The sequence below is a fragment of the Zingiber officinale genome, chromosome 11B (genome assembly GCF_018446385.1).
Source record: "Zingiber officinale cultivar Zhangliang chromosome 11B, Zo_v1.1, whole genome shotgun sequence".
NCBI lineage: Eukaryota > Viridiplantae > Streptophyta > Magnoliopsida > Zingiberales > Zingiberaceae > Zingiber > Zingiber officinale.
In genome coordinates, this window is record NC_056007.1 from 79,450,175 (window position 1) to 79,463,683 (window position 13,509).

At 34.5% G+C, this 13,509-nt stretch overlaps 1 long non-coding RNA gene across 1 annotated transcript; it reads right to left on the bottom strand.

Moving 5' to 3' along the window:
- Nucleotides 1-5,860: 5,860 nt before the first annotated feature.
- Nucleotides 5,861-11,127, bottom strand: LOC122035362. The gene is made up of 2 exons (XR_006126958.1): nt 10,495-11,127; nt 5,861-6,731 (listed from the first exon to the last, which is right to left on the bottom strand). It is a non-coding gene; the product is annotated as an uncharacterized LOC122035362 (long non-coding RNA).
- Nucleotides 11,128-13,509: the final 2,382 nt, after the last annotated feature.

Below are 13,509 nucleotides of genomic sequence, written 5' to 3' on the forward strand. Positions count from 1 at the left end.
ATCGTCATGTCGGACTAAGTCCACCTGCAGGGTTTAACATGACAATCCTTATGAGCTCCTCTTGGGGACATTATCAACCTAGTATCTCTAGGACACAGTTTCCTTCTATAATCAACAACACACACTATAAGTGATATCATTTCCCAATTTATCGGACTTATTGATTCATCGAACTAAATCTCACCCATTGATAAATTAAAGAAATAAATATCAAATATATGTGCTTGTTATTATATTAGGATTAAGAGCACACACTTGCATAATAACCGAGGTCTTTGTTCCTTTATAAAGTCAGTATAAAAGAAACGACCTCAAATGGTCCTACTCAAATACACTCTGAGTGTACTAGTGTAATTATATAGTCAAGATAAACTAATATCTAATTACACTACGACCTTCTAATGGTTTGTTCCTTTCCATTCTGGTCGTGAGCTACTGTTTATAATTTATAAGGTCTTCTGTATGTGACACCACATACTATGTTATCTACAATATAAATTAAATGAACAACTACAAACAAATGTAGATAATTAGACCAAATATGATTCTTTATTCATAATGAATGTTTACAAAGCTTAGGCTTTCAGTATACACTCCAACATTCATCCGGGACCCCAGTCGACGAGAAGGCAAGCTACTGTGTTTACATTCCTGTTGTATTTTGTTCTTGCTATTCTCTTGTACTCTTAGCTTGCTGTTGCAAGTGATTGTGGCGAGGTTTCTCCACCCACAAGGAGTTTGATTTAGCCGATTTTCCGGGGACTCATCCACCGACGGATTGATAGGCTTCGTCCACCTTACGGACACGCCGAGGAGTAGGAGTTTCATCTCCGAACCTCGTTACATCCTTGCGTAGAGGTTTGATTTCTTCTCCTGTTTTCTTTCTGCATTTAGTTTCCGCTGCGCTAACCCTAGTTTGTAGAAAGAAACGCGAGCAATTGGGGTCGGCTATTCACACCCCCCTCTCTAGCCGTACGAAGAGATCCCAACAGTTAATCCAAGGAAAATAATCGCATTAAAAACTCCTTCGGGCGGAGAAGCCTCGTACAACGATGAATCGCAGAAAACAGAAGCTATTCTAGAAATGGAGGGTACAAGTGTTGGATTACACAATTTCTGAGTTGTTGAAAAGCTTCTGAACCAAGGCTATATTTATAGCTTTGATCAGGGCGCCCTACGGTTCTCGATTGAAATGAGCATCTCAATCGATCGATTGAAATGAGGTTTCTCGCGAGCAGAAGTTCGCGGAATCGATCAGCCAATCGATTCAATGATGCTGAATCAATTAGTCGATTGATTCAAGCAGTTTCTCCGCGAACAGAAACTCACAGAATCAATCACTCGATCGATTGAATGATCCTAATCGATTGAATCCAAACCCCAATTGATTGAATAGGTTGATTTTGACTGGGAAAGTCTGATTTCAGCACTTTAAGCCAGTTTTAGTATCTTTAACCACTACTAACCCCTTGGAATATATTTATATACATTTAAAGGTAGTTTTCATGATGAAAACAAAGAGAAATAGTTAAGGAACATTAGGTTCAAGTTTAGGATGAGATTGATTTCAATGTTGAATCTTTTAAACCTTAAAACTTAAAGTTTTGGGTTTCCTAAAGGTTTAGGGATTTCAAGTCATTGTTGGTGCAATGACAGAAGTTTGGAACATGTCTTTAAGGGGAGTCACTCTTTAAAGAAATGCAAAAATTTTTTAACACCTTGGAAGGTGGTTAACCTTCGTTAGAGAAAATTCTCTAGGCTGAGCATTGTGAGGTGGATTAATGCTCAAGGGTGAGCATTGAATACAATGAAAGATATGAGACCTTCATTGTAGTGTTGTGAACACCATGTGCGGTTATGAACAACTTATGAGTAATTTTTCAGGGGGAGAGTTTTTTATGTGTGTCACAGGGGGAGAATGTAGGGTTTAAGTTAGACCTTTATTACCTGAAGAGAGAGTTTGCCCTCTAGGAAAGGGAAAGAATGAAGGAAATCCTCATTCATGCTTTGACATGAAGAAGAAGTTAAGGCTATGAAATTAGCCTAACTTAAAGGTATTGTCAAATATCAAAAAGGAAGAGATTGTTGGTGCAATATCCCTGAATTAAGGTTGACCAAGTTGACTAAGCTTGAGTTGGCTCAAACTTAAGTCTTGATGTTGAGTTTCGATGTTTGACAATATATGAAGATTGCAGGTGCAATCGTCTGATTGGAGAGATTGTTGGTGTAATTCCCCTCTAGTCAAGGTTTAACAAGTTTGATGTGAAGAAAAGTCAAGTAGGTCAAAGATGACCGGATACTTGACTGAGAAAGTCCTAACTGGAGGTTAGGCAAAGGTAAGTCCAACAGAAAGGTTGGCACATGTGAAAATTCAAGTGGGTCAGTGTTAACCGAACACTTGATGGTGAAAGTCTTGGTGAGTGAAGTCAGACAGATGAAAATCCTAGTAAGTGAAGCCAGGTAAAAATCCTACTGAGTGAAGCTAGGTGAAAGTCTCGGTGAATGAAGCCGTACAGTGGAAAAATCCTGGTATGTGAAGCTAGGTGAAAATTCTAGTAAGTGAAATTAGGTGAAAGTCCTAGTGAGTGAAGTTAGACAGATGGAAGGACCTGGTGAGTGAAGCTAGGCACGTGGAAATCCAGGTAGGTCAAGGTTGACTGGACATCTGGTGTTGGGAAGTCCAAGTAGATCAAAGGAGTAACCAGATACTTGGCATAAGGAAATCCCGATGGGTCAAAGGTGACCGGACATCTGGTGAAAGGAAGTCCAAGCGGATCATGGATGACTGAACACTTGGCATGAGATGGTAAGTTCAAGTGGGTCAAGGTTGACCGATCACTTGGTACGAGGAGAAAAGTCCAAGTGGGTCAAAGGATTGACCGGACACTTGATGAAAAAGTCCTAGCAAATCAAGGTTGGCCAGATGCTAGGCATGAGGAGTTCCAACGGGTCACGGTTGACCGGATGTTGGATTTGAGAACCTTTGAGCTCAAGCTAAGCAAGTCAATGGTGGTCAATCAATCAACCAATCGATTGAACTGAAGCTCAATCGATAGATCGATTGGGAGAGTGCTACGATAAACAGCAGCCCAATCGATCGACCGACCGATCGGGAGTGCTTATCGCGAGCATAGAATGCAGCCCAATCGATCGACCGATAGATTGGGCATCGCCAATCGATCGAGCGATCGATTGGGAACTGGAAATCTCACGCGACACGAGGAAGGCTAAATCGATCGGGCGATCGATTAAGGCCTTTTCCAACGAGAGCACAAAAACGCTCTAAATCGATCAGCCGATCGATTCAAGCCCCCCCAATCGATTAGGATATGACCGTTGCACAGGTAGCGAGCTTTGGACGGCTGGGATGGTGTGAATCTCACGTGGCAATCCATTAGGAGCAAGCCTAATCGATTGGGAGCCCTAGAGGCGCAGTGTATAAAACCGTAGCGAGCTTTCTTCTCGGTAGCTCTTCCTCTCCTGCTCTCGCGATTCTCTCACGACTCTCCGCCAGTTCTTGGAAGCTCTTGGGGACAAGTGCTTCTTCACTTCCAAGGTTCAAGAGGCGTTCTTCAACAACAAGCTCAAGCAAGAAGAGGTTTTTCTTTTGTATTCTTGTATTTTTTTCTTGCATGTGTAGCATCTTGTTGTGTGAGTTTATACGAGATTTCTCCACCTCCGGTAGTTACCAAGAAGTGTTTTTCATAATGAAGAGTGTGTCGTGTGTAAATCCTTGGATTAGTCACCTCATCTTGAGATGGATACTAAGTAAATCCTTTGCGTTAGTATTGTGAATGTTATTTCGAGTTCTATCCGCTACATATCATCATCACGAAGCAAGCCAACGAAGCGCGACAAACTACTCACCCTCCCCCGCCTCTCTAGCTACAAATCGACCCTAACAGATTATCCGTCGATAGATCCACGGGACCTAGATCTTAGAGTAGAAGTAGCCGAAAGCTCCGAATCAAATAAAACCAACCGTATCTTTTAATTAATTTATCTTTTCTATTGTTATTTGTATTTCCGTTGCGCACTTTGTATTTCAAAATCAAGAAAAAAAAATCAAATTTCTAAAACCACGTGATTCATCCTCCTCTCTCGCGTGCGTCTCGATCAAATACCCTTAAATAGATAAACTTCAAGGATAAAGTTTCAACAATAGAGGCACCTCAGATCCATTGAAGACATCCTAGAGTGGATAGAAGCTGACGTCCACCGATCGAATAAGTTTCACCTGAAGCACCAAAGGCACCCCAATATAACATAAAAGAAGGGTCCGCCACTTATCAATTATGTACAAGCTTTCAAGTTAATTTTGTTGTGCGACTTACACCCAACTGTTTGCTACGATTTTACTACACCCAACTGCTGCAACAAAAATAACACTAACTTCAAACTTCGACCTTCAAAATTATTGCCAGTAAAAGATTTTTTTATTATTTTACTTGCATAGAAAAGTGTATGAGTAAAGTAGAGAAAAATCCCCAAATCCCCAATCACAACTTGAATTTTGCATGCAATCCCCACTCATAAAAAACTTTGTTTCCACTCCCTACATGCAAAGTTTATTTGCTTCAACTCCCTCATGACCTAATTGCCCCTTAGATTTTTTAGGTACAAAAGTATAATTTCTCTTAAATTCAGCACTTTACATTAGAATTAAGTATATTTTCTATTAAATTGAACATTTTTTTTCCAATTTTAATATAATTCCTCCTAAATTCAGCACCATATAAAAAGAAAATTTAATATATTTTTTATCCAATTAAGTATCATTTAAAGAAAATCTAATATATTTTTTATCCAATTGAATATCATTTAAAGCAAATCTAGTATATTCAAGTATATTTTCTATTAAAATTACCCTTCATATTTTTTAGATATAAATAGTCTAAAAATGAATATAATTCCTATTAAATTCAATATTTTAAACTAGAGTATATTTTCTATTAAATTGAGTACGACTTTTTTCCTATTTAATATAATTCTCCTAAATTCAGTACCATTTGAAAAAATCTAGTATATTCATTCAATTAAGTATCATTTAAAGAAAATCTAGTACATTTTACATCTAATTGAGTATTATTTAAAAAAAAATCTAGTATATTTTCCATACAATTGAGATGAAAAAAAAATCATACTTAATTTAATAGAAAATATACTAAATTCTAATTTAATGTACTAAATTTAAGAAGATTTATACTCATTTTTAGACTTTTTATACTTAAAATATCAGAGGCAATTAGGTAAGTATATTAGACTAGAAAGTGAAAAGAAAGATTTTTCTAGTACATGCAAAATTATATTTGTCAATGGGGACTGCATGCAAATTTTCCTAAAATGTATGATGCTACACTTTATTCATTTTTATAGTCAATCTCTGTCCAAAGATTCTTTGGAATGATTTTAATACATTACCTAATCAAAACCAAATCGTGGTTTTAGAATAGTAATCATGAGATTTCAAATCAAATAAAAACAAAGGTATTTTTATTTTCCACTACATGGTTTTCCAAAAAAAATAAAATAAAATAAAGACCTCCCTCATTAATTCTCATTAATTTCGATCCTACAGTAGTGTTCAGAGTATTTTACAAAAATTGATTCCATAGTGAATCAAATAACTTCAAATGGTGAAGCTAATGATCTTAGAATGGTACAAAAGGACAACTTGTTTACCGTTCCATTTTTTAACCTCCAAATTCATGGAAGATGGAATGGAAGAAATACGATTTTGATATAAATGATAAATCTGTCTGAAGCTCTTTTCTCCTCTAATGACATTTCACAGAAAAAAAAAAGGAAGAAAAAATATCAATGCACTTATCTAAAATCTGAGCTTTTTTCAAGTTGCCCACTGAAAAAAGAAAGCTCAAGATTTTGTATTGATTGGGAAAAAAGAAACTAAATTACTACAAACAGAATAGATGTAAATGATTTACTATAATATAATTTCATCCTTAGAAGGAAGAGAAGAATCCGCAATCATTTCAAAATAATAGATGTTAGAAGCACAAGAGCAACAACGCTTCACAGACACCGAAATATCAAATCATTTAACTCAACAAGACTGAAAACCAAGAGGATGGAATACAATACAATTCTACAACACCTTGTAAAGTAACATGAAAGGGACTAAAGTAACATGAAGTCACAAATGATACTAGGCTGTGGAAATTTAGTTGACGATTTAAATCACTATCACAAACTATTTCAAATCTAGAAGATTATTGATTACTATTAATTATCAAGCAAAATCAAAACCGTAAAAAAAATCCAATCTATTTCTCCTTTACGTGAATTCCAGTAGAATAACTTACCATAGATAAGATAGCATGCATCCTTTTAGAGATAAATTCTGAGCAAAATTGTACCATTGTAGTATTGTACCTACTTCTTCAATCCTCATGAATGAAGTAACTTGCTGCTACTTGCCATCATCCTACTAGAGCTTTACATAGATTTGTACGTTTAGAAACACCAAGTAATTTTTTAAAAAAATGAGACAGACTGAATATGAGAATGTCATTTAGCTGAAAGAGAAATATGAGGATGTCAATTATAATGACCCAAAATATATGATGTCTGGCGGACCAATGGCTTCATTCCCTAACTCTCCAAGCATGAGGTTATCTAATGCATTTGACTAATATAATCAAAGAACTAGATAATCCAGCATCCTCTTGAAGAGAACATGGTTTCGGTAGGGATCATCATCATTTTGATACCTAAAAATGAGGAGTGAAAATTTTAGAGGCATGAAAGTTACAAAGCAAAACTTCATTATGGCTCGACAAACTACCGAGAGCAACTATACAAGCATTAAATCATAAACAACTGTGTTTTCTCTTTGTAACTAGAAACTTCAGTATGGTTCAGCAAACCTTTACTCTATTGCACAAGGGCTTCATAATATGGTCAAATAACAAATGCATAACAAGAATCATGCAACCATAAACTACCAGGCTACCGGTGATAAATGAGCAATTATTATGGAGAAAATTTAAATTGATAATGATATTATCACAAAGTAAATTAGCCAATGTTCAATTTGAAACAAGCTGCAAAAGTGGTCAGAGTTGTCTAACAGTATGAAGAAAACTTGCTGCAGAAGCAACCCTCCTAAAATATACATAACCATATACTATTAATCTTCAATTGTCTCACCTAGCCAATTTAAGAGCAGTTTAAATTCATTGCCAAGATATAATCAACAAAAAGAATTGACCAAAAATCTTAGCTAAAAATGAGGCAAATGGAAAAATGGTTGATTGGAGATTTAAAGCAAAGCTGGAGGCTTGAGCTACAGGTGGGATGGAGCTTCAAAAGCTTCAAGAGCTGCCTAATTCAGGTTGTAAGCCCATCACATTTTTTCACATTCAAAAGAAAGAAATTGGCGTTTTATTTTTAATATCATAGTAACAAAAACTCATCAATGGAGTGCACCAAAGGGTGTTGGCTATCAGGAAATCAATGTTGCTTTTTCATAAGGATGGATCATTGACTATTACCTATTACCTACCAAACTAAAATTAACAACTTATGCCAGTCTGAAATTTTTTGTGCAACGGCATAAGCACTAGGCATTTTGTTTACTATTTGCGTTTAGTTATTTGTTTCATGGACCATTCAGTAGATGGAAGCAAACCATTTATACGGATTATTTATAATGATAAACTCCTTTCCTAGTATTAGTTATAAATATATAAACAAAATCAGTTCCAAACAGTTGTTAAAGTTAACTGAAAATGTATGGATATATCCGATGTCTTGTTTCTGCACATGTTACTATTTAATATACCCTTTTCAATAGTCTATGATAGGCAAAATGAAAAGAAGATGAAGAATGCGTAACCAAAATTTAAAATTTCGACCTAAACCGATGTTTCGGTCCTAGACCGGAACGATAGAGTTTCGTATCATGCCATGCTGATACGGTTTCGGTATATATATATATATATATAGTAATTATTAGATAAATATATTTATAGTGTATAATTTAAAAATAAGTTGTATATTGATTTTATATAAGTTCAACAACTTAATATTGTTAAAAAAATAATTAAATATAGTTAAAAAATATTATCTATAATCAGTATATAAATTAACATAGATGCTATTTCATATATAATAATTATATAAATTAACTATTTATTCATTTAATTAATTATTAATTTAAATAATATATATTTAAAATAGAATATCAATTAATAAAATTTAGTAAAAATATATTAGAATATCAATTAATCAGTAAAATACTAAAAAATTATCAGAATATAAATCTAATTTATTAGATTTTTTAAAAAATAAAATAATAAAAAAGAATTATCAGAATATCAATTAATAAAATTTATTTTATTTTTTTTAATTTTAAATATATTTTATTGGGATAATTTAATTAAGAGTTATAAAAGCCTATTTGAAATGATTGAATTAATTAAATCAAAAGCCCTGATTTTCATTTGTCAACTACGACTGTGGGCATCGCCGGCATTGGGCGGAGCCGAAGGCATCCCATGACGCTTCCGACGGTGCCTAAGGCATCCTGGGATGATTTCGACGGCAATGGTGGTGTCCTACAACGCCTTTGAGACCCTATGCTTATGCAAAGAGCATCTCCGGGGCACCATGGGCCTTTAAGGCGCCTTCAGGAAGCCTTGGTCTCGCGACACTTTCGGCTGCGCCGGAGGCATCCCACGATGACGCCACAACACCTCTGTGACGCCTCTGGTCACTTTTAATGCTCAAATTAAAATCATACCTGTCCGGAGAGTGGTTGTCGCCCTTCTGCTACGCGTGACACACACAATGATGTACACAAAATTGTCGCGCGTTCTGTGCCAGTGCCGCCTCCATGATAGAACGATAAAACCCGCCTGTTTTGAGCGACACTGAACTAAATTTCAATCTATGTTCATAACAATAATATTCAAAGAGATTGATGAATTGCAAAAAAGAAAATCTCCACTAGCTCAGCTCATTATGAGCCATAGTGGTAATTAAGGGTGTAAATGAACCAAGCTGCTCATGAGCTATTCGTAGCTCAATTTGATAAAAACTCGTTTGAGCTCGTTTAATAAGGTTCGTTAAAATAAACAAATCATGCTCAAGCTTCATAATACTCGGCTCGTTAGCTCGTGAACATGTTCGTTAGTAAGCTCATGAATAAACTTTTAAATGAAAAAATAATAATTTTGATATTGAATTTATAGACTTTACACTCTACTTATGAAAAATAAAGACAAATATATTAAATTTATTTATTAGAATAAAATTATAAATTTTAATAAGAATATTATAATTTTCTCTAAATATATAATTTAATTTTTAATAAATATTTAAATTTATAATTTATATTTATTAAGCTCGTTTATGTTCGATAAAAGTTCGAATAAGCTTGTGAGCCATGAATATATTCGTTAAATAAAGCTCGAGCTTGGCTCGATTATAAACGAGCCAAACTCAAACATTCAAGAGTTTGGCTCAGTTCGGCTCAATTACACCCCTAGTGGTAATTTCTTATAACTTTTGATTGTTATTATGTTTCATGAGCATTGTAGGATCTCATCTGATAAACCTCAGAGGCTAAAAGCAAAACTTATATTTTGTGAGCAAAGATGGTCCATTTCATGGCATCTATGACACCTTGCATTCATCTGTTGTCACTAGAACATCTCAATTACTTCAGAATACATACATTCGAACTGTTTGCATAATCTAATTCCACTACCCAGTATCAGCATCTCATCTCCAGTTTATCATGAAATTGCTCATTGTATTTCTCCAAATTGGAAGTAGCCCATGCCTTAAGAATTATATAACTAAGATAACCAATGGATAACTTAACTGCCTAAACTATTTCCAACCCACTGCATCTGATAAACAATAATCATGAACTTCAGAAAAGGAAAAGAAAATGGACCATCAAACTAATTCCTGAATCAGTCGGAAACTAACTAAATCAAATTCAACTTGGCAATTTTGACTGACGATCAATATGCATGTATCCAAATCGGATGCAAACAAACTTCAATACCAACACCAGTCTATCATCTAAAACCATCCAATCCGTACGCAATTATACTAACACCAGTGTATCCTGACCATTGAAAAAAAACCATATATACGTAATTATTTAAAGTCCAAACTTTGCATCATATTCCATTACACTACCCACCAAATTGGGACGCAAACAAACTCAAACAGTAAGAATACTCTGCCACCAAAAAACAACCGACAGCCATAAAAACAAGTCAATAACCCACTCCCTTCTCTCTCTTCTCTCTATGTATTTCCGCTTTACCCTTGTAATTCCTCGTCTCCAGTCTCCACCACAAACACATCTACTCCCTTCCGCAAGACCTCCCACATGCCTCACAGAGGAAGGAAGCAACATTAAAACGTACTAGTCTTTTTTTTTTTTTTTTTTAATAAACAGAACTATGATACTAACTAACACCTCGTCGCATAAACAAGGACGAGTTCGCTAACCTTTTTTCTCCTCTCGTGCCGCCTCCTCCCCGGAGTCGGCGGAGCGGCATCAGCGAGCGGCGACGACATCCGATTCGGAAAGAAGGATTAAGCGAGCGGCGGAGGAGGAGGAAACCCTGGCGACGCCACCCTCTCTTACCGGTTGCTATCTCTCTGGCCTCTCCTTGATTTTAATGAGAGCTTGGAAGGAGGTCGGGAGGGGAGGGATAATAAATAGGGGGGCAAAGGAATAGTGTCAGCTGCTGCGATCTCTGCTTCGACGGAGCCTGTCTGCTTTATTCCTTTTCCTTGTTTTTTCCCCCTTTCTCTTTCTTCCTCGTTTCTCCTTCTTTTTATTTCCCCCCTTTTCCTTTTATATTTTATTTTCTCGAGACAAGCGCAAAAGAAGACGCGAATGCCAATGAGAAATGGGAGGCCAGCCAGCCGTTGCTGCTGTGGCCTGTGGGTGTGTGGTGGGGTTTGCTGGGCGGGGGCTGGTGCGGGCATACAGGGCAGGCAGCGCTTATTTTGAACAGGGAACCCTCGCAACTTCTGCTTGCGCGCCCGCTGTGTGCAGTTGGCACGACGCGCACGCGTTGACGCGCGTGCAGAGAGAGTCCAGCGCGGACGAGGCGTGTTGCGCTGCGTGCAGCCTGGTGCATGAAATTGCAGGACCATACCATGGGCTGCCAACGACATGGCCCGGCCTGGCCCACTGTCTGAGTGACACTGTCTCGTTTTGCCTTATTAATTTCTAGGACGGTAATAAATTTGGTCTTCGATTCAGTAAAAAGGAAATTATATCGGTTCAATATGCATCAGTTCAAATAATAAATAAATTTAAATAATTTATTTAATTAAACGAATATATATATATATATATATATATATATATATATATATATATATATTCAATAATGATATTTATGAATTATTATCATAAATTAATATAATAATTAGGCCAGATTCAAATTGTTAGTTCTAATTAAAAGTTAAAATCTAAAATCTGCAACTTAATTAATATTTTAAATCAAATTATTCCGAACCTGCTTTGTTATATGTATTTGATCCAAATCTGATCTAAAATGACCTACAATCCTAATCCAATTCAAATCCGATCTGATCCAAAATGATTCATTTATAAAAATATGTTCATCTTAACCTGAACTCAACCCAAATCTGATTTGAAAATACTCATTTTATAAAAATATGTTTATTTTAATTCGAAGTTAACCAGAATTCGACTGGATCTCCACCTGAAAATATTTATAAATGGGTTCATGGATTATAATTGGATCATTTTAGATTGATCCAAATCTGACCTGTTTATTAATCGTATCAATTCGGTTGACCTAAATATTACCTAAATCCAATAAAACTTGACTCTAACATAATTTTTTCGTATTCAGTTCGGATCATATTTTTTTATCGGATCAAAAATTGATACCCCTATAAAAAAAATTCTAATATAAAGAAATGAATTTGTATTATCAAATTACTAATAAAAAATTAAATTATAAAAGTTCAAAATAATTATACAAACTTGAATTTAGAATTTAATAATATCTAAAGAATCAGCTCAGCTCCCGTCCAGCTAAACCAAGCAGCTCATACAAAAAAAAAAAAATTAAATCAAAATTTAATAATTATTTTAACGACTTAATTGATTTTAAATTAGATTTAGGTAATCATCACTTACGTATCAAATAATATTGAATACTATAAAACTTTTGAATATTTCTTTGTAAAGGTTCTGTCCTTGTTTAACCATTCGACGACTTATGTCAATCTCTCACTATACATTTCATTTCATTTCATTTCATTTCATGTGGAATTGAGAGTCCTCTAAAGTTCTTCACGTTATATTAATAACAAAATGAATCAAAATGACTAGAACGGAACAGCAGTCACTTGCAACCTTTTCTCCAACGGTGACTCACGGCGGCAGATTGCAAGCGGAGATTTTTTCTCTAGTTCCTCGTGATGGAAAACAATGAATGTCATCCGGTGAAGCTTGCGGTGCGCCAGAAAAGAGGAAAATAAATAGAAAAATTATTTGAGGCGGTCGGTGATACTTCCATCGACTACTTGTGAGTAGGTTGAAGTCGAAGTCAATTTCGACGACGACACTATATGTAAAGAGAAGAGAAATTTGAGTTAGTAGATTTTTAATATAAAATATATATTAATAAATCAAATTAATTCTTACAATAACAGCTAATTTAATAAAATCTAATAAAATTTGATATAAAAATATTCTATAAAATTTATTAAAATTTTAAAATTCATAAATAAATTATATATATTTATATTTATTTATTTTTAATAATATTATTATTAATCAAATTAATAATAATATTATTAATTTTATTACTAATCAAATTCATCAATTCAACATTTTATTAAAAATTTGACTAAATTAAAGAGTTGACCAACATTTCATGTTAATTTAAATCAAAATTATAAATAAAAAAAATTATTATAATATTATTAGATTTAAAATTATATTATTATAATTTTTTTTTAAATGAGACGTTATCTTCTCTTTATTTTTAGTAAAATAAGATAAAAATATAAAAAGTCGAAAAAAAAAAAATTTGACAAGTATGTTATTTATTATTTTATTAAAAAAATTAAATTTAATTAGGTATTTTAAATTTTATTTGAAAATAAATATCATGTGAGATTATGACTACCTACGTTTTTTCAAAATTGAATACACCGTATTAAATCAATAAATTTTTATGAAATTTATAAATATCTATATAAGTCTTCTAATAAAAATCTATAGAATTCCATTAAATTCTTTTCACAAGTTTTATAAAAATCAATATTTTTTTACCGCCCCAAGGTAGTGCACTTTGCAAGTGCTTGCTTCCGCAGCAAGTTGACCAGTCCATTCCACACGTCTGAACTACTCCAGGGCAACCAAATTATAACTCGTCGTGCAGCGCCGGTTCACCTTCTGCAAGGAATTAACAGAGTCCAGTTTAGCCATTGAGGTTAACCTCGAGTCTTCAGAATGCCAAATAATCC